This window comes from Neovison vison, chromosome 6 (genome assembly GCF_020171115.1).
Source record: "Neovison vison isolate M4711 chromosome 6, ASM_NN_V1, whole genome shotgun sequence".
Classification (NCBI taxonomy): Eukaryota; Metazoa; Chordata; class Mammalia; order Carnivora; family Mustelidae; genus Neogale; species Neogale vison.
The window spans coordinates 127161687-127183307 of NC_058096.1; the positions used below are offsets into that span (position 1 = coordinate 127161687).

Here is a 21621-nt window from a genome sequence, read left to right on the forward strand (position 1 = left end):
GTGTCTGGCAGACTCCACTCTGGCACCTGCTTTGGAGATGGGCCATTTTGGGCAAGGGTGCAGACGAGAACCGCAAGGCAGGCCCACGTCCAGGAAGTGAGCCTACGAGGGCGCTTGAGGCACTTACTTCAGCACCAAGGACACGGGCAACCCCAATCAAAATCATTTAAGGCAGAATTACCCTCGGAAACTGCCTCTCCAAAGCCGCCCCCAGCCCTCCCCACCCAGCGCTACCTCGGGACCCTCGGTCGTTACTCGGTCGCAATATTTTCATTTCGCTCTTCGCCAAGCCCGGCGAAATCATGGACAGAGATGCAGGGCCCCATTCGCCCCAACACGAGTCTCATCCAGCTGGCCTGCGCAACTCTTCCATCCCCCTCCTCTTCCCGAAAGAGGCCAAAGGGGCGCACACAATATAGAAACTCTTCAGCGCCCAGAGACTCAGAAAGGGTTCGTGTTTCCCTCCCCAGACCTGGGGAAGCTGGCGGACCTCCCCTGCGCCTCTAGCCAGCACACCTGGCAATAACCGGCCCTTCCTCCACTACTCCTTGCCCTGGGCTTTCGTCGGAGAAGAATTTCTACAAACCATTTATTCTCCATGAAAATCTCAACCCATATATACTGGCGTACAAGAGTCATAGACATAAGAAAGAAAAATACTAATTCTTGGCCATGTTTCCAAAACCAGCTATTTTTAAAGTTTGTTTTTGAAACCGTTCTCTTGACGCTGCAGGACTCACCCTTGTTTGGGTGGGTTCCTGGGCCAGAAGAAAGCAACAACCCTAGCCTTTATTTTGGAAGCTGAGGAAGGGCCTATTGGTGCTCGGGTGACAGAAAACGAGGGCGCAAGGGCACTCGTTGATGCTAATTCTCCTGACCCACTGTCCCGGTTCTCCAGGAAAGCAGTGCAGGGAACTGCGGGGACCGCGGAGCTTCTGACGTCCAACATAGACCCCCTACAAAGGTTTTTGAAGGGGGACGGGTGGTTCGCCCCGGGCCTCGCCCAAACCCAAAGAGGGGCTCTGCCCCTTAGGAGCTACGGCTAAAAGTGGGTGTGTGGGGATCGGGGTCGACTCTCACTCCTCTCGGGTGGGGCGGCCCGGCAGGCAGCGTCAAGGTGCAGGTCAGCCGCTGCCGCCTGACTCCGGGGCCCAGTTACCTGTGTGCCACGGCGAGGAAGGGTGCGCGCGGCGCTCGGTGGCCAGGAATGCCCAATACCGCGCGCCTAGTCCAACCTCCACGCGGATTGTGGCCGCTGTGCGCTTTGCCAGGAAAAACGCGGTGAGGGCTGGTGCGGCCGCCAGGCGGGGCGTGGAGGGGGCGCCGCGGGTGCGGACACTGCGCCTGCGCTCTCTGCTGCCCGCCCCCCAACGCTGCCCCGGCCAGCATGGAAGACCGCCAGAAACGCCCAAGATTTGTGCCTGAGCTGAGCGACTTCCCCCTACCCGCGCGATGGGAGGGTCTAAGGCTCCAGGAAACTGCCTGCCCGGACCCCTTTAGCCTACGCCCTCGGAGACAGCAGGATTGAGCCAATCGATTGTCAGCCAGGGTGACGTGGTCTTCTGGAAGGGGGCAGGGAGGCAGCTTTAGTCCGTTTCAAACGTTCTGTTTGAGTTTAGAAGCGGCAAGTCGACGCTTAGATATTTAAAAATATGTCTAGCATCCCTAAATCGTGGTTGGGGAAGGACTTGGGGCATCCCCAAGTCCACCAGACGTTTTATCGATGAAGTCTCTGACGGAAGGGTCTTCTTGACACTGCAGAGCTGGTTCCTGGGTTTGGGTTTATATACCCCAGCCCCCTGAGGAGTAAATATAGTCTCTTGGAAACAGACCTGGTCATAAAAGCAATGGTCTAGATGGGTCAAGAGGACAGCAGGAAGGCTGTTACTTCCCTAGGCCAGGCAAGAAAGAGTGAGGCCTGAACTAAGGTGCTAGCTGTGAAAAAAAGATGGAATGTGACTTCTGGTTTTTCTCTTGTCTCTCTAGATCCACTCACCACCTTGCTCTGTGACTCAGGGCTAACCTTTATGGTCTACACCAGTTCTTCTATGACTTTGATTTGGTCTTGGCCAATGGGAGGCATTTTTGCAGGACATCGCAAGACAAGATAGCATTCAGGACTTGGCTGTATGCCCTCCAAGGACCAACTCTGTTAGCAGAGTCTGTATTCTTTATCTGGAAACCATTACTTCAATGCTGCAGTCCTCTCCTACAGTTCTCTCTGGTTCTGTCCCACTCACACTACCTTTGTCCCTTCAAGAATGGGGCCGGTAATGGCTCACAGAGGTTTCCTTTAACCCTTCCCACACCTTTTAAAAAGTACCTTCCTTAAATTCTCCTCACCTACCTCCTGGGTGTGCCATGGCATCTTCTCCCTATTATCTTTTTCCTACCATTCCAGGACACTATATTAGATTTTACTACAGTGTGGTTGGGAAAATTCATGAGAAAAGAAAACAAAAAAAATGTAAAAGAAAAATGAAGCCTTTAAAAGGTGAGATGTCTCCTAAAGTCATCTTGACAGTTCCCTGGGCTCTAGACAGCCATCATATGAGGTAGTCTCCCGGATGGGTCCCCCAGTGTGAGGGCACCAAGAACAGTTTGAATAGACTCAAGAAGGGAATTCAGACCACTCATAACCAATGTGTTCACAAAGGAGCTGGAGATCATCGGAGTGTCCAGCATAATAGAACTTTCGGATGCCTCTCGGTGTAAAGAGGCAATCTAGATCTTTATGGAGCAAGTGCTGGTGCTTTCCCAACTGCAGCTGGGCTGCTTTTGAATGAGTCAATATTCTTAGGACGTTTAAAAGAGTCCTGGGCACAGTGTCTGAAAAATGTGTTTATGAAGGAGTTGCTGAGTGAAGCAGTTGTCGATAAGAGTCTCTGGTTGTTTCTGTAGAAAACCCAAAGAATGTTCCCAAAGCAAGGGGAATATAAATGGTAATAGAGTAATAGTCATGACATTGCCCCCAGCCCTTCATATCAACGTGGACCTGACCATTTCTCTGGCTTGTAAAAACAATTAAATTGCTTTAACTAGATTCTTTCCCCACTCCCCCTTCAAAAAACACAGTCAAAACAAAATAAGGCACTATTATAGCAAAACTTACCCAAAGGGAACCCCAGGAGTAGCTGTTTGCAAACAGAATTAACATCCAAACAAACACACTATTTGTACTGAATACAAAGGACACCAGAACAGAAAATTTAACATGTATTTTCAGTCTTTCACCTTTTTGAAGAGAAAGGCTCCTTTGTTGTTCAGAAAGCACCCTGGGCATTAATGGCACTGATCTAGATAAGGAAAAGAGATACAGAAGCAAAGGGGCCTCAGAAGGCCAGACCTATCTACAAAACTCAGCTATATTTTATGTTTCTCTTGGAAGGAGGGGTGGGGGGAAGAAGGCCAGAAAATTTTTGAGTCTGGAAGTGAGAAAAACAAAGATGTAGGGTGAGCCAAGTTTAGGAGAGAAGATTTCTGAGAGATCTGAGAGAGTAAGACTAGGGAGTTAGTGTAGCTGCCATTCTGAATGAACTGAGAGATACTAAGAAACAGGAGAAAGGATTTTTAGATGTTTTGTTATAGGTAATAAATGGAATTCTTTTGTGCATTGAGGGATTTTTCTTGCAAGTGTCAAAACTCAAACTCAAACTGACTTAAGAAAAGGAATGTTTGTAGCTTAATAATTGAAAAATCCATATCTGAATGGATAGCTTCAAGTATGGCTGGATCCAGAGTACAAACAGTGTCATCAGGATATGGTCTCAATTCACTTTGACTTCAAAGAGTTTATTCTCATTTAGTGATTTCTTCTCACCTCCCTACCTTTCTCCAGTGTTCAATTTATGCCATCCATATAGCTGTTTCCAGTAGAAACAGAGCATTTACTTCCAGGTAGTTCCAATAAAATCTTGGGATTATGTCTCATTAGCAAAATCTGAATCATACACCCAACAATATGCCTTAGCCTGGGGACCAAGAATGTAGGAGAGCTCATTCTCCAAAGGAAAATCAAGGTTCTCTTATCAGAAGAAATCATATAGTGATGCACAGGTGAAAAAAGGACATGTATATTATAGGTATCTCTCAAAGAAACGTCAGTAAAGATTCATACTGCTTTTCAATTTCTTTAAATACTCAACAAGTGATTCTTTTGAAAATGACATCATGTTGACTGAAATGTTCTTTTAACCTAAAAAATAAAGTGCAATGTCTTGCTGTTCCTATAGAAAGAGGTACCAGAAAAGATTCTCTTTAATATATTTTATTCTGAGTTTCTATATACACACAGCCTTTATTTAAGTAAAAATGTCCCTTTTCTAATCCCAGAAAACAATTCAGATCCCTCAAAGACCAGAGAAGTTACTAGAGTTTCGGACTACCATTGTGGAAATATTTGCTTCTCCCATCAGCACCACTACAACTTCACTCTTGTAATCAGACATAAAGCTTAGTACTTGTAGCACTTGGGCCTAAACAACTAAGATTTTATTTGTATACCCATACAACAAGGCACACAATAAACATCCCATTTCAGGAGCATTCAGACTTTTATCAGCCTCAAATACCTGGCACATAACCACATATCTTGAAATAAGTGAGGCAACTTGCTATTACAAAGTACAAGCATTTGTCTAAGTCTTCAAATTATGTATAAAATGAAGGGCACCAACCATAAGCACAGCTGTTTTTCCCAATCAATTCTTTGTTCATTATCATTTACTATTATCACATTTGTTCACTTCTCCACTTACTAGCTCTGTTCTTTAGATTCTTAGATCAGATTCTATGCTTTAGATCAGGTAAGGGCATAATAATAACTACTACACAGGGCTATTGTATGGATTAAATTAAGTAATACATGAGAAAGGCTTAGAACAGTGTTGGGAATCAATAAACACTAAATTAATGTTCACTGTCAGGATAACAGAGGCCAAAAAATAAATCCTTCTAGTTATGTAAAATGAGTGGGAAAGTCTAGGGACTCCTGGGTGGCTCAGTTGGTGAAGCAGCTGCCTTCGGCTCAGGTCATGATCCCAGCGTCCTGGGATCGAGTCCCACATCGGGCTCCTTGCTCAGCAGGGAGCCTGCTTCTCCCTCTGCCTCTGCCTGCCTCTCTGTCTGCCTGTGCTCGCTCTCTCTCCCTCTCTCTCTGACAAATAAATAAATAAAATCTTTTTTAAAAAAAAATGAGTGGAAAAGTCTAGATGGAGATTATGTCTGAAGAACATGCATAAGAGAACACTTGCTAATTCAGCTTCAGAAACCATAAGGAAATGTAAATTCAGTGTTAAGAGATTTTAAGATTTTTTAAATAGGGGGTAGAAATCTTGATTTTTGTGTGTGTGAAAATTTCTGATTATTAAAAATGCAAATACATTCATGATAAAAAGAAAAAGACACCCAACAAACAAGGAATAGGAGGAAAGTATCTCAACATAATAAGGGCCCTATATGAAAAGCCCACAGTTAGCTTTGTACTCAATGGTGAAAGATTGAAAGCTTTCCCTCAGGAATAAGACAAGGATGCCCACTGTTACCACTTCTATCCAACATAATACTACAAGTTTTAAACAGAGCAAGTAGGCAAGAAAAAGAAACAACATCCAAATTGGAAAGGAAGAAGTAAAATGATCTCTGTCCATTCATGACGACATGAGTTTATGTGTATAAAACCCTAAATACTCTACCAAAGAAAAATGTTCAAACTAATAAACGAATTTGGCAAAACTGAAGGATGCAAACCAATGTTTAAAAAACAGATGCAAGGCGCCTGGGTGGCTCAGTGGGTTTAAGCCTCTGCCTTCGGCTCAGGTCATGATCTCAGGGTCCTGGGATCGAGCCCCACCTCAGGCTTTCTGCTCAGCAGGAGCCTGCTCCCCGCCCTGTTTCTGTCTGCCTCTCTGCCTACTTGTGATCTCTGTCTGTCAAATAAATAAATAAAATTTTTTTAAAAATAAAAAAGATACATTTCTACATACTAATAATGAACAATTCAAAAAAGAAATTAAGAAAACAATTCTATTTACAATAGCTTCAAAAGGAATGAAATAGTTAAGACTAAACTTAACAATAAAAACAAAAGATTTATACACTAAAAATTATAAAGCATTGCTAAAAGAAATTAACAACACAAATAAATAGAAAGACATCCCATATTCGTGGACTATAAGACTTAAAATTACTAAGATGAAAACCTAAAGTGATCTACAGATTTAACGCAATCCCTACCAAAATCCCAATGATATTTTTTCAGAAACGGAAAAATCTATCTTGGGACACCTGGGTGTCTCAGTTGGTTAAGGGGCTGTCTTCAGCTCAGGTCATGATCCCAGGCCATAGGATCCAGTTGGGAAACTTAAGGAATCTTAAATAACCAAAACAATCTTGAAAATGAAGAACAAGGGACAGCTGGATGGCTCAGTTGCTTAAGCATTTGGTTAAGCCTCTGCCTTCTGCTTGGGTCATAATCCCAGGGTGCTGGGGTGGAGTCCCACACTGGACTCCTTGCTCAGTGTGGAGCCTGTTTCTCCCTTTGCCTGCCATTCCTGCCACTTGTGCTCTCTCTCTCTGTCTCATGCCAAATAAATTTTTTTTAAAGGAGAGAAAATGAAAAATAAAATTGGTGGTCTCATATATTCTATTTCAAAACTTACCACAAAGCGACAGTAATCAAAACAGTGTGGCAGTAGCACAAGAAAGGAAGTTCTAATCCTTGCTACCACCTGGATGAACCCTAAGGACATTAGACTAAGTAAAATAAATCAGTCACAAAGGATAAACATGGCGTGAATCTACTTATATGAGGTACCTAGAGTAGTCAAATTTATAGAGACTGAAAATAGAATGGTAGTACCAAGGGAAGGGTGGGTGGGAGAATGGGGACTTAACATTTAAGGGATACAGAATTTCAGTTGGGGAAGATAAAAAGTTCTGGCAATGGAGTGTTGATGGTTGCACAACAATGTGAGTATACCTAATGCCAAACAAAGAAGTAAAAATCACAGAAGGAATTGCCAATAGGGAGAGAAAGCAGATGCAACAGGGAAGATTATCTCTGGCCCTGCTTGGTTCTCACTGGCACTGCGGATCCCATGATGTTTCACTATGACCCCCAGAGGACCAGGTAATTACCAACCAGGTAATTGGCCTGAAGCTTTCAGCTACGAGGTTACTTTGTTTCTTCTATGACAACCCACTAGCCAGACCAACTAGCACCATCGGCTACTATCTGTATCCCTCACAGCGCCCACAGGAACCTCTGGATCCCTTCCATACCATACAAAAATATCAGTAGCGTCACAGTGTCAACTTAGCTCTCTCTATCTTGTCTATGTCACACTGCACTTGGATTTCACTGTGCTTTCACCATCCTATGTTGGTGCAGAGCCCCCTGTGAGGACATGTGCTCCCACATTTTGAAATGGAGTGTAGACCCAAGTCTCCTCTACTTTCAGCTTGCTCTGCAGTCCATTTAATAATATCCATACTGGAATTTCTTCTAGGAAGGTTAAAGTCACAATACAAGAGTCTGCCTGCTTACTTCCACACACTCTCTCTCCTCTCTTTTGTGCACTCAAGTAGGAATTTGAACTTTGACTCTTTTTTTTTTCTCATTAACTCCTTTTTTAGGAGTTCTGATCCTCCCCACCCTCATAGTTGGTAGACAACTTTGGCTGACTAGAGAGGTCATATACATAGAAATGAAAATTAAACTAAACTATAAGAGCATTTAGGTATATTCTTTTAAATTAAGTAAAACAGATGATTTGGGGGAAAAAGAAATATAATGGCTCATTAACTGAACAGTCTGGAGTTTCAGACCAGACTTAACTCAAATGCTGAAATGATGGAGTCAGGTTCCAGTTTCTCACGGTTTCTCAAATCCACTTCATTGTTAGCTCTCTTTTTGACAGTTTCAAGGTGACAAGCAGAGATGCCAGGACCCATATGCTTTCCCGTTCACAGGAAAGGAGGAAGGGCACTTTCCCCCTCCAACTTGTTGAACCAAAGTTCTGATCTTAGTCTGTGTTTATTTGCTTAAGATAAACACAATATCTTGTATCCTATATCCCATTCCTAAAGCAGAAAAGGGATGCATCAGGTTCCCCTGAAGTCTGTGGACCATAAGAATAAACATTAGATACTATCATCAAGAAAAGGGGGAATGTGTGTTGAGTGGCCAAAGACAGCAATGTCCCCTACCGCTGATATCTACCAGATCTGATTTGACCAGCTACTCAACTAGTACTTATTGAACAAAATACTGTTTTAAATGCAAAACAGAAACATCTTAATCTTAGCAACTCTTCCTCTCAGTACAGATCATTTCTGACTCCTGATTCTTGTTCTGGGAAATTTCTTTCTAAACAATATCTTAGTGTCTGCACCTCATGCACCCAAACCCACCTGTCTCCTGGGGATCCTGGGCCACTTCCTCCATCAGTTTCTGTTCTTGCCCTAGGACTTGGTCTGAATCCTGAGTGGTTCCTAATCAGGAGTCAGCCCCCAGCACCACCTCTCACGTGCGCAGGCTGCCAGTCGTGTCCCCATCGCCTTAACGATCATTAAAGTGGTTTATAAACCACCTTACAGCCAAAACAGAGTCTACTCCAATTTTTATCATATTGATTATTATATATATATATATATAAATATATGTAATGTTTGAGTTTCTGCTTAGATTTGGCTATGCAAACACTCACAAACAAAATGAGTGGGTCTGCTGGGAAGAGGGAGTCACCAAGTCTATGCCCCCTGGGAGTACAGAGGGTACAGATCGTTCACCTGGCTTCACGTTGATCATTATCACATGTATTTTAAATACCTGGTATAAGTAATCACATCTCAAGTTTTAAAATGAAAAATTCTTTGAGGATTAATGAAGAAAGAAAAGAAGTTACTTTGCATACAGAAAATTTAGTGGCAGTTTGCTGTTGTTCTTTGTGTTTAGAGAGGGGCTAGAAGGGTGAGCACAGGAACAAAGGTAGGAAACCAGGGTAAGCCACCTTTAACCCCTAGTATTTCCACTGGCCCTGTCATGGTGAACCCCTCCCCCCACCTTCCAGCACCTTCCCCTCCTCCTTTGTTGTGTTTTCACAGTCAATCGAAGCAGAGAGACCCACATTTTATATATTATGTGTAGAAATAATCAATGTGACAAAAATCAGAACAAACTCTGTTTCAGCAGTAAAGAAGTTTCTGAGCCACTTTAATGATCTTTAAGGAGATGTGGACATGAAGACTGGCCACCTGCCCACATGGCAGGTGGTGCTAGGCAGAGGCTCCTGATTAGAGGCTGGTAGACCTGAATTCTATTGTTAGCTCTGCTCCTCTGCAGCTGTGTGACCTTGAACAAATCAATTAAACCCTCTGGATCTACCAGTTCCTCAACTCTAAAAGAGCATATTTAACTTGATGTTCTCTAACACTTTTCACCTCCAGCATTCTAAAACTTTCGAAGAAATCTGTATTGTTTTTAACAGTCCCTGAATGAGAAGTTATCAGCTCCTGCTTTTCTGGAGCAGGAAAGATCACCCAGAGATACTCATTCAGGCTGAATAGGATTAAGGAAGAGATGTATTATATAGATAGGGGGTTGCAGAGTGATCAAGATCATGAAGGACAAGTTGCTGTGGTGAAGCTTTTATGGAGTCTCCAGTGAGCCTTAGATAGCACATGTACAGGAGGTGATTTGGACTAAACTACAAGAATCCTCTCGCTCTTTGTCTGGGGAGAGGTTGAATTTTTCAGGTTCACAGAATTCCCTTCTTCTAAAGTTCCTCCAAAGATCCAGGTCTCTCCCCACCACCTCTGTTTTCTAGAGGAGAGCTCTAACTAGGGTGAAGCATCCAAAGTTTTATCCTACAAAATCTAACTTAACATGAAAAATAGCATGAGGTAACCTCCACCTCTCTCAAAATCTCATCAAAATAAGTAGGAAGATATTTTTTTTTAAGGCATAAATACACAAGGACAAAGAGAAAAGGAGACAAAAAACAACTATATTTTGGAAGTTAGGAAACACTTGAACGAGCAGAAACTGACTTAAGAGCTCTAGTAAACTAAATCCTAAAACAATGATGAAAGATATGAAGCAGTCTGATTTACACTGTAAAACCCAAAGGGCTCGTGAATTGACAGCTCCAGGTACCTCTGGAAGTGGGGCTGAAGTAAGGAGTTGAGATAAAAGAGACTGAGTGAAAGTTCTTTTAAGAAGCTGTTAGCTCCTCAGATGCCCTTCCCAATCCACACAGCAGGGAAACTACCTCTCTCCAGCCCTAGAAGGAGGTTGAAGGCCTTTCCTCTGAGAGTGAAGAGGAATGTTCTCTGGAGAAGGAAAATCTAAGGGCCTATACTGGCAGAATCAGACACAACTAAGGATAGGGTGATCCATATGGAAAACAGGAGGATGTGAACATTTACATACTGAATTTTGAAACCAGCCTTCTTCTCCCTCTTGGCTCCCAGAATACTGGCAGCCAGGCCTGTACTGTCCAGGAGACTGGAAGATCTTTCTCTGATCATTTTGACAAGCTTAAGAGAAAGACTTCAAAATTCTGACAGGGATTTGCTAATCAACTGGCCCTGCTAGATTGCTGAACAGTGAAATCCCTCATTGACAAGACCCCATCCATGTTCTCAGAGACTCCTGTCAGCTTTTTATGCCCCATCCTTAAACGTGAGCAGAGGCCAAGGATCACCACACATCTACAGAAAACCTCAGAGAAAACAAAACAAACAGATAAAGATAACTTTGGGGGAAAAGAACCTATTCAGGGAGAAAAAAAAGCTTTTTGATTATCAAAGTTCTCAGATGGATATTACATCATTGAAACATGAAGAAAAGGATGTGTTTATAAAAAGGGATTTAGGAGCGCCTGGGGGGCTCATTTGGTTAAGCATCTGACTTACTTTTAGTTTTTGTTTCTTGCTTTTGTTTTTTAAGATTTTATTTATTTATATGAGAGAGAGAGAGAAAGAGAGAACAGGAACAGGGTGAAAGGCAGAGGGAAAAGGAGACTCCCCGCTGAGCAGGGAGCCTGATGCAGGGCTCAATCCTGTGACTCCAGGATCATGACCTGAGGCAAAGACAGACACTTAATTGACTGAGCCACCCAGTCGCCCCTTAATTTTAGTTCTTTTTTGTTTTTTTGGGTTTTTTTTCTTTATTTTTTTAGAGAGAGAGGGAGAGCGAGCGAGCACAGGCAGACAGAATGGCAGGCAGAGGCAGAGGGAGAAGCAGGCTCCCTGCTGAGCAAGGAGCCCGATGTGGGACTCGATCCCAGGACGCTGGGATCATGACCTGAGCCGAAGGCAGCTGCTTCACCAACTGAGCCACCCAGGCGTCCCTTAATTTTAGTTTTTAATTGATTTTGGCTCAGGTCATGATCTCAGTGTCCTGGGATTGAGCCCTGCACCCTGCTCCATGCTAAGTGGGGAGTCTGCTTGAGGATTCTCTTCCTTTCCCTCCCCTCACATGTCCTCTTGCTCTTTCTCACTCTCTCTCCCAAATACATGCATACAGACAGACAGACATATTTTTTATAAGGGGATTTATCAAAAAGAAAAAGGAGTATTTATACAAAGGGAGGCTTAAAGTTTAAAGCATGGTAGTAGAAAAATTTTAAAAACATAATAAAAAGATTGAAAGAGCCAGTCCTTCATGATATGAAAGCAAAAGGACAAAAGAAGGAATATTGGTAAGAAAAGATAGGAAAATTAGAAGGCAAGACAATCTGAAAAGGTAAGAAGATTAGAAGACCTGCTCAAGAAGTCCAATATCCAAATAAAGAGTCCAGAGGGAGAGCACAGAGGGAAGGAATTAATTCTTGAAATAATTCAGGACAGTGTTCTAGTTTACAGATTGAAAGGGCCTGTAGAGTACCCAGCACCATACTGCCCTCATCAAGGCATGTCTTCGTGAAATTTCAGAACCCTTGGGACAAACAGAACATCTTCTAGCTTCTAGAAAGAATGAATGAAAAAAATTTAAATAGGCCATTAAAAAAAAATCAGGAATCAGAATTCTTGAGCTTCTTAACAAAACAACTCTGATGTGCTCAGAGCTTCCAACCAAATTTTCAGTGCTCTATGCTTAAAGACGAGTTAAAGACAGAAGCCAAAGAAAAATTGTAAATGATGACAGCAGAAGGCTGAGCCCAATCTAAAAGTCTAATACTCCCTCCCCTCTCCACCACCCCTCACCAGCCACCGGATTAGATGGATCCAGAGCCAAACACCTGCCTGGGAGCCTTCTCTTTACTCCTCCCTTAGGCTCCACCTCTGCAATAACCACCCTTCTTTGTTCACTGTCTCTCTCTCTCTCTCTCTAACAAGCTTGATTTGAGGGGTCCAATCATGCTGCTTTTCTTGATAGCAAGCATTACTAATTATAGCTCTGTCCAGGAATTGGGCAAAGATCCCAAGAGCTCAGGCCTTGACAGTAGGGAGCTGTACTTCTTTGTGGACAAAGAATCAGACTAGACTTAATGACAAATTCTAAATTGGTATAAGACTTTACCATTTCCTTGAAACATAATGCTCCATTGATTGCAAGCTGAGTCATATATTGAGCCTGCTTCTCACACTGTCAGCGGGAAGTGTAATTCCTGAACGACTCCCAGCAGACATTTATAGATTTTTCAATCTGCTGAGTTATAAAAGATACCCAAAGTATTTTTTTTTCCTGAAGACCTTTAAATAAATTTTGATCTCAACAGCTAAGTCACTAAACATAAGTATATGCGACACACTGGGAGTAATCTGCATAGAAGCAAGAGTTGAGGTAATGAGGTCAGAAAAAATATCAAGTAAGTGTGAAAGAAACAAAGAACAGAAGACTGAGGACTAAAGTTTCACTTTCCAATTTGCTCTTATTTAAGAGACAGAAGAAAGAAAGAACCATTCGCAGAAAGAGAGAGGGCCAAGATGGGAGTAAGAACCTGATTAGCATACCAAGACAGAAATTAAAGATATTACATGAAGAAAGGGTAGAGGGCAGAGTAAAATATGTTGGGGAGGCCAAGAAAAAGGGATGTGGCAGGCCCAGTCAGTGTTCTATCCAGATAATATCAGGTCTTATAGGATAGGACACCCGACTCCAGTTGTCGAAGGGCCTCTGGCTGCCCCAGCAGTGTGGAGCCAGAAACACTGGGGAGTTGATGCTTCCCTGTCCTCACTCCAAAGTAGCAACCCCCAACCAATGACTGACTAGAGTGATGTATAAACACCTGAGATCCCACACCCCTTAGGATAACTCTGAGCCCATGATCTATGCTGAGTCTCAGAATGTCCAGGCAAGATTAAGTTCTAGTTACATGGCAACTGACTTGATAGACAACCATTTATTGGCTTCCTTCCTTACTTCCCTACACTCCCATTGCTCCTGACATCATCTCCAAAAGACTGGAATGAGAAAAGGCCATTGATAAGAAGCGTGCAGTTCCTTGAAAGATCAAAGTCAGTAGAATGGAACAGGTAGAAGTCATACTGCTGGATTCTAAGGGGAAAGCTGGAAATGAGGAATTGGAGAAAGAAATAGAATACAACTCCTTCCTGAAGTTTAGCATTTAGATGAAGGAAGGAAATGGAGAAATTATTAATGGGGCAGTGGGATTGGGCCAAAAAAAATTGGTTTTTGCTTCTATCTAAGAGAGATCCAATGCATATTTTTTAGGCATTTAACTCTAAGGCCATTTATGTCTTCCTGGAAGCTTCCCTCCCTTTCTAGGTTCAACTTCCACCTGTCTTCTGTTTTTATCATCTCTCTGGCTAGCTTGTCTTCTTTGCCTGACTTAAGTGTTTGTTTTCCTAAGGATTCTGCACTTGGCCCTCTCCTCTTTCTACACCCTCTCTTTGGTAATCTAACCCTCTACCATGGCTCGAATGTCCACCTTTAGAGTACTGATTTCCTAAATTTGTATTTTAACCCAGAGACACCTTTCCTCAACAGTCTACTTTATAATTATTCCTACCTATCCAGCAGGCACCTCAGATTAATCATGCAAAAACTGAACTTGCCATCTTCTCCTCAATTTCATTTTTTCTTTGCATTTGATTGATAGAGTTACTACAATTTATTCAGTTATACATATCAATCAAATGCAAAGTGGGACTTATCCTGAACCTGACTCACTCTCTCATCACTTTAATCCAATCAGTCATTAAGTTGACTAAGTCCTTTCATTTTGTTTAACATCTCCCAAGACTACCTACCCATTCCTTCCATCTCCACTGCTCCTGCCTGAGTTTGGGCCATTAACATCTCTTGCATGGACCATAAAGGTCTCATAAGTGGTCTCACTGCTTTTAGTCTTGACTCTTTCAGTACATTCTTTACACTCCTGACAAATAGGTTTTCTGCTGCCTAAAACATTTCAAGGCCTTGGTGGTGTGTGTGTGTGTGTGTGTGTAAAAGAGAGAGAGAGACACTCTTTAGAGGGATGAGAGATGTTCATGGTCAGAGTTGGGGAAAATTGTGCTAAGGACCCAACCTGAAAAATATCAGACTTCTGGGTCCATTTCATTTCCATTGCAGTAACTTCAAAACAAGAATCTGCCCACGATCACTAAAGATAATGACTCCATTAGAATCTTTCCCTGGGGTCAGCCCCCATGAAGCAGGATAGAGATAGGAAAGACATCCCCTGGTGTTTTTCATCTGTTGGTGACAGCCACCAGTAGAGGACCCAAGGTTAAGAAGTAGAGCTGAATGAAGGTCATGATATAGACACAGAATGTCCAAGGTACAGGAGCCCTTCTAAGACGAACATCTTCAAGTTTCAGGCAAAGGCCACAAGAAGAAGATTTCTTTCTCTTAGAAAATTCTCATTTAGAAAGTTTGTTCTGGACTGGGGAGAGAAACATTCCCATCCCAGCTCCCACACAGGTCAGCAGTAACATCTCCTAAGACAGTGGTCTTCAACCTGAGTCATGTTTAGCGCCAGAGGCCCATGAAGACTTTACAAGGAGTTCAAAGTCAAGATGATTTTAAGAAAATCAATTTTCAGATCCTCAATTTTCTTATTTCTTTTGTTCTAAATGATTGCTGTCAGTTTCCTTCAGGTTTTCTTTTCCTAACTACTGTTTTATGGTTATCCTTTCCCCTCTTTCCGAAAGAAAGGCACACTCCTCACCCATCTTGGATCTATCGGTTGTGCACCAAAGGAGAGTGTGCATGTGCTGTGGAGGATTTGATATTTTGGTGTTGATGCTGAGAACGTAACCCACTGGATAACAAAACTTCCTGTCAACCAGATGTTTCCTATCCTTAAGTTCAAGTTATCAGCTAATCATCTCAACAAAACATCATTTTTTATATTATACTATAAGTTTTGGGCCTGTAACTTAAAAGGACTTTGAAGCATTGAGTGACACTTGTTTATAACAAATGCCTTCCATTTCCATCATCTTATTTATATAAAGATTTCCCAAGGCTTACATACATATAAACAAAGAATATAGTTGATGCTGAATGCTGTCTCATTTCAGCAAAAAGTAATTTTCAGCCATTCATTTCTGAACCAATTTTTAAAATAGCCCTCCACCTCATCAATAAATTTTTTCTGATAAATTTTGATTTTATGTTTAATATTATTTATCAAAGTTTGTGATATATTTTTGTTTTGATCGATTATGTACTTATATTAATTGTAGTGATAACTCAATCCAGAAAAAATGTTTAAATAATTAAAGTCCAATGGTCATAGCAAATGTTTTTAAATTCCACTTCAACTTATATAAATAATTTTGGTCACAGAGAAATATAAAATCGTGATCAATAAAAGTCTTTCAAGCACAAAAATTCATAAGGATAAAATTCTATAGAGGAAGTGAAATGGAATATAAGTTAAAGGAGGAGAAAAAAATGATGTAAAATTTCCCGCTGAAAAAGAGGTGAATCATATATATATGAGTTTCTTTTGTGTTTGTAGTTCATTGGATTCATTTTAAAAAATTATATAATAGTTTAAAATGCCAATATTTACAAAGTACCAGAAAACATATCCTTTGCAATGATAAAACTTACGATAAACATTTTAAAGATCAACGTAAAAATATGCAAGGGGATACATAGTTTTCAAATTCTTTTGGGGAACTTATGAGCAGAATTGTTTGAAAACCACTGAGTTAGGATCCTGCAAGCCAAGCCCAGATTTTTTTCTTTTTTGTCCTAACTTAACAGATACCACAAGGGGACCACGGTAAAAGGGCTCCTGGTCCTGGTAACTGCTCATTAGTACCAAGGATAAACTTCTGGCATTGAGCCAGGCTCATAAAACTCTATCTGCCCATTTCACATTCCATCAGCTTCACATTTGGCCAGCCACCTCTCTTTCCCCCTTACTTTCCACTCTGCCTCCTCCATGAAGTGCAAACCAGAGCTATATGGAATCCTTGCAATTCCCCAAAACCTCCATCACATTTTCAACCTCAGGCCTTTGCTCAAGCTGCTTCCTCTGCCTGGGATCCCCTTTACCTCTCCCTTCACTTCCTCATCTCCATCCAACAGTAAATTTCTTCCACAAACTGTCATCCATAACTGGCCCTTAATTTAGGGTGACCTACCATCTAGTTTGCCCAGGGATCAGAGATATCCTTGGAACGAGAGACTTTCAGTGCCGAATCCAGAAAAGTCCCATCCTTATTGGCCACTCTACTCTTACATGTTCAAGGGACTCATAATTGGACCTGGGCAAAGTGACCCCAACAGTAGATTGTTAATTTATGTCTTCTCCTTCTGACAGATTTCTCACCTGCGGAAGACAATCACTCTTCCATATTCCAAGAGCAGTTCCTCATGATAATACAATTCAGATGCTTCAAGCATTTAAGTTACTCGATTTCCAATTACCAATTTATACTTCAAAAAGCACTTATTTTGGGGTCTTAAAAGAAACACTCCCTTCTAATTAATCAAACTCATTAAACTTGCATATTCAATTCCTTCTTGTGCATGCCTTAGATCATCACTTCAAAATAATTTATCTATAAAAATTGGGGCTCTTAATCTCCTAAAAATAAGTTCAAGAAAAGCATTATAAATTTTCTGTGAATATATGAATGTGTGTTTAGGGATGTGGAAGATAGAAGTTTGAGGTTAACCCTTAGGAGAGTTTCCAGAGTTCCCTCAGATCAGAATGTGGTCAGGAGCGGAGAAGCCATACAGATAATTACCTAACTGAGCCTCAGTACCCAATCTGCACAGTAACCATAGTAACACCTATTTTATTGAGTTATTGAAAGGATTAAGAGAGGCAGTGTAATAACTTGGTTAGGAGCACAGATTTGGGAGCTAGGAAGCTCAGGTTTGAATTTTGTCTTTATAGCTGCGTGACCTTGGACAAGTCACTTAACATCTGTACCTCAATTTCTTTATCTGCAAAATGGGAATAATAATAAAAGCTGCTTCCTAGGTTTATTATGAAGATTAAATGAACGAATATGTGTAAAATGCTCAGAACAGTGCCTGACACATGGCAAGTGATCCGTAAGTGTTGGTCAAATCAGTGCATGGTAAGTGCCTGGAACATTAATAGACACCGAGGAAATGGAAGCTATTATTGTATTTAGAGGTTTTCTTTCTTAGAATAATTGGATTCAACAGAAGTTCAACAGATTACTGAACCATGAGAATAGATTTTCTAACTCTCCACTAAGAGTCCTTTGTTCAAATTATTTAGGGCTCACTGAGAAAAGACTTTGAAAGGACAGCTGTGTATTGTTTTTGTTTTTTTGCATTGATAATAAAATCTGAAAATTGACAGCAGAATTATTTTAAATAAATTGTTTTATATTTATAAGGCTATTCCTGAAGTTTTCACCAGTGTTCTGCTTGCCCAGGAAGGAGAGCCAGCATAGGCAGCACTGTTCAGGGTCCAGTTCAGCGGAGGCCTTCCCCAGCAGGGCTCCCCTTGGTACACAGGACTGTGAAACCAATTTTGGATTACCATGGTAACTAAGGGAGCATCTAGAAATTTTTCCAAATGAAACATTCATTCAGGGCATCAACAGACATGGCCCAGGGGGAGCGGGGATGGGTCGGGTGGGAAGACAAAAATGTACTGTCCCTGACCGAACCAAGTTCACAAGTCTGTTGGAGAGAAAGAATGTAAAAGAATCATTACCTTGTTTTCCTTGATTTAAAGATGCTTTTTTCTCCCTTCACATTTTAAAGCTTCTGAAATCATGTGTTGCCGAAGGAGTTCATTTAATGTCATGGGGTCTCCCGACCTAGATATCTATTATTAACCTAATAGATTCAAAGACATCTTACAATCTATCACTTTTTGGAATTGAAAAAATGTGGTAGACTAGTGTGCCATGTGTTATGACTGAAACTCATACAAAGGACAGAAGGGGCCAAGCAGTGGGGGAGGAGGAAAGCTGCCTGAGTGGAGTGGAACTCTCTAGGAAGTTTTTTGCAAGCTTCTCTCTTGGTTCTGAATTATTTGGATACAGAACAAAATACAGGATTCTATCAGCAGGATGCAAATCAAATTGCCTTCTCTTCCTCTCTGCCTCCCTTTTTCTATTAAGTAAACATGGTACACCAGCTTCACCTTCCAACACACAGATGACAGAAAGACCAGAATCAGGACTTGGTGGTGGCAAGGGAGCACTGCCAATTAACTTTTCAAGAGAAGGCAAGAGTTCAGAGTTCTATGAAGCATCTCCTAATTTGGGTGTCCTGGCATTTAAGTCAAACTTTAAACCCATTGAACAGGCCAAACAAAGCTCACTTGTGGGCCAGATTTGGCCCAGGAGCTAACAATTAGCAACCCCTGCTCTGAAACGTGGGCATTAAGCTCTGAGTTTCAATAAGACCTACCTAGAATAGGAAAAAAGGTGTGGTACTATTAGGAAACAGGAAATAGGCAAATGGTTCATCAGACTTAGGGGTCATTCATCTTCCTCATTGCACAAATGGGGAAACTGAGGCTTGAGAAGAGAAGTGCCCAAGGGCACACAACAGGTGGCACTTGCAGCAAGAACAAGGAGACTCTTGAAAAGCAGACTGTTAAAAAGCAGTCCTCAGCAGCCGATCGGACTAACACTCCTCTCCCCCAGATATCCCTTTTGCTTATATATTTCTGTCCTTTAGTTTGCAACTCTGACTTGATAGGTATGTCCTCTACTGAACTGTGGATGCTCCTCCCTAGGGACTGTCCCAGGCTTCATCTGGAGTCTCTGCACTGACTTCTTGGCCAGGAGCTGGTGCTGTTTCCAAGTCTGCTGGCACTGTAGTCCCCTGCCCACTCCCAAGGCTTCCTGCTGGGCCTTTCTCGAGCCCCACGTGTGCTGGCTTTGACACACAGCATGTACGGGCCACAAATAGGGCTTGATCTCAGTCTGCCCGAATCCCAGGCTCCCTCCACTCAAATACACTACTTCCCAGGATTAGTATTTCCCTATGGAAAGAAAAGGTAAATTTGAATATCATTTTGTGTCTGTGAACTATAAAGTGAATTTGGGAGCATTTCAATTTTGCTATTTTTTGCCTTTTTTTTGGCTATCTCATAATCAGGGCCAACCTTGGCCATACCCATTAGGCACAGCAAGTACAGTCTATAGGGTCCATGATACTTTTTGGGTCCATGAAAATTTAAATTTAATTTTCTTTTAAAACCAGAATAAAAATAAATATAATAATAATGAATATACAAACATACATAATGCCATTGAACTGTGCACTCAAAAACAACTAAAATGGTAAATTTCATGTTATGTGTATTTTACCACAATACAAAAAGTGAATCCAGCCTGGATTATATTAACCTTTTTACCAACACATTCTTTTTTTGAGGTATAGTTGACACACAATTTTAAGTTTCAGGTGTACAATACAGTGATTGAGCAACTCTATATGCTATGCTGTGTTCATCACGGTGTGACCATCATCTGTCACTGTACAACGCTAGTACAACACCATTGACAATATTCCCAATTTTGTACCTTTCATTCCTGTGGCTTATTAATTCCATGACTAAAAACCTGTACCTCCCCCTTTCCTCTGGCAACCACCAGTTTGTTCTCTGTATTTATATGTCTGTTTCTGTTCATTTGACAACACAGTCTTAAAATATAATTTTTGATAGTTTTTAAGGGAGGAAGGAGCCTCAAAATTCAAAATTCAAAATTCTCCGGGGCCCATGGCAGTCATAAATCAGTCCTGCTAGTAGTGAGTAGCTGGCTAATTCACATCAATGATAAGTTTAGTATTTAAAGACCAAATCATGTGGACTGAACTTCTTTCTAATCACGAAGGTGACACACCATGACCCAGGTCCCCAGCACATGTTCCCACGTGGCAGCTACAAAGCTTGTTCAGGTGATAGTCTGAGTACTGTGGCTCTGAGCACCTGATAAATTTCAGTTTCCAAAGTATAGTTCTCCCACATCTACCAACAGAGTAGTCTTCAGAAAACTATTTCTCATGACTTTGTTCCTATTCAACCCAGTGTGACCTTTATAGCTCTGTATCTCTCTTAAGATAGGATTATTCAGTGACTCCCAAAATTTTCAATGTCTTAAAGCTTGATGGAAATCCCACTTTACTCAGGGCAAGTAAAATAAACTAACTAAAACCTGCTTTAGTTTGGGCTGGAGTTAATACCAACATGCTTGGTACAATTAATGTATTTTGAGAAAACAAGTGGGTTTTCCTTCCAGATGCATAGTTTATGTTGCAGTGAGATCTTTCACACAGTCCCTTGGGGAAGAAATCATGAATATGCACTTGGAAGGCATGGGGAGGGTGGTCCTTGGAAGTGTCTCCACCGAGTTTGCCTGATCCTTATGGAAGGGCAATGTCACTCTAGCCACAGAGAAATTACTGACTGGCTGAGAAAGGGAAAAGGGGTGGGGGACAATGAAGAAACATCACATTAAAATTCAATGCAAAGTGAAAGCTTGTCTCAAGCAAGGGTGAATGACTCAGCAAGAAACCTCTTTCCTGGTTTTTCAGTGACTGCTCTCTGCAGTTCTTATATTAAATTAAAAAAAAGCAGATTCTCATTATCCACTTGAAGTAATTCCACTACTCACCAGATGGCAAATAAGCAACGAACACATTTCTTAGTATATTTTTTAAATCCTAAAATGAAAGCACTGCTTAGGATTACAAATGCTTGGCAGATTTGGTCATTGAGAGGAACTTGGCCTTTGGCAGAGTGAAAGAGATTTTGGTTTGATTTGAAGTCTAGTTCTGCTTGTTTGTTCATTTCTGCAGTGCATAGTTATCAATTCACATTCCTACACTCAATTCCCTTTCCTCTGTTAACAGTTACCAACAACCACCCCCCCACCCTCAATTTTTCTTGCAAAATAATAAATACATACACAGTCCACTCTATTTATTTACAGGCTGTGCTATTCTGGACATGGGGGTTTATAGCAGGTATGAATCAAAGTCCTTGATGAAACATTTTCAGGAATTCAGGTTTACGTGGTATATAGGTGGGCATGTGGTCTGGATTATCCCTTAGCATAATCTCTCCCCTTAAGCATTCATTCAGTAACTGGTTCAGAAATGTACATGTGTCTTAGATGGGGTTCCCTAGAAGCAGAGCCTGAGGCGAGGATTCAGACATAAGAAAGAGAGAGTACTCTCAGGAC

General features: G+C 41.5%; 1 protein-coding gene across 1 annotated transcript in view; it reads right to left on the reverse strand.

Annotated features, from left to right (window-relative positions):
- The window catches only part of SLC35G2 (solute carrier family 35 member G2), a 41459-nt gene extending 40076 nt beyond the window's left edge, over positions 1–1383 (reverse strand). The window contains exon 1 of the mRNA XM_044252302.1: positions 1160–1383. The gene's annotated coding sequence lies outside the window, so the exon portion shown is untranslated. The remainder of the gene's footprint in view (positions 1–1159) is intronic.
- Positions 1384–21621: the final 20238 nt, after the last annotated feature.